Consider the following 1012-nt stretch of genomic DNA (forward strand, 5'->3'; position numbering starts at 1 on the left):
GAATCCCAGTTGTACGCGAATTTCCTGACGTGTTCCCCGACGATCTCACAGAAATGCCACCGGAAAGAGAGCTGGAATTCACCATTGATCTCATACCAGGAACCTCACCTACCTCGAAAGCGCCTTATCGAATGGCACCGAAAGAGATGGAGGAACTAAAGGCACAATTGGCGGAATTACTGGAGAAAGGATTTATCAGACCAAGCGTATCGCCTTGGGGTGCACCGGTACTGTTCGTTAAGAAGAAGGATGGGAGTCTTAGACTGTGCATCGATTACAGGGAACTAAACCGAGTCACAGTAAAGAACAAGTACCCGTTGCCTAGGATCGATGATCTATTCGATCAGTTGAAAGGAGCGGGAGTGTTTTCAAAGATTGACTTACGGTCAGGGTATCATCAAGTGCGAGTCGCGAAGGGGGATGTGCCTAAGACAGCATTTCGGACGAGATATGGGCACTATGAATTCACGGTTATGCCATTCGGAGTGACTAACGCCCCAGGAACCTTTATGGACCTGATGAACCGAATTTTCCTTCCCTATTTGGATAAATTCGTCGTCGCCTTCATAGATGACATCTTGGTCTACTCTGAGACACCGGAGGATCACAAGGGACATCTTCGGACAGTGTTACAAACACTAAGGGAAAAGAAACTTTTTGCGAAATTGTCAAAGTGTGAATTTTGGAAAAGAGAAGTTGCTTTTCTTGGACACGTAATCACCCAAGAAGGGATAGCAGTGGACCCAGCTAAGATACAAGCTGTACTTGAATGGGAAGCACCCAAATCAGTTACGGAAGTCCGTAGTTTCTTAGGTTTGGCGGGTTATTACCGAAGATTTGTTCAGGACTTCTCAAGGATAGCAAAGCCGTTGACAAACCTGCTCAAGAAAACGACCAAGTATAGTTGGAGTGAAGAATGTGAGCAGGCATTCCAAGAACTTAAGACGAGATTGACGACTGCTCCAATATTGACCTTACCTGTTGGAGCGGAAGGTTACGAGTTGTACACGGA

This window comes from Ipomoea triloba, chromosome 7 (assembly GCF_003576645.1).
Source record: "Ipomoea triloba cultivar NCNSP0323 chromosome 7, ASM357664v1".
In the NCBI taxonomy this organism is placed as follows: Eukaryota; Viridiplantae; Streptophyta; class Magnoliopsida; order Solanales; family Convolvulaceae; genus Ipomoea; species Ipomoea triloba.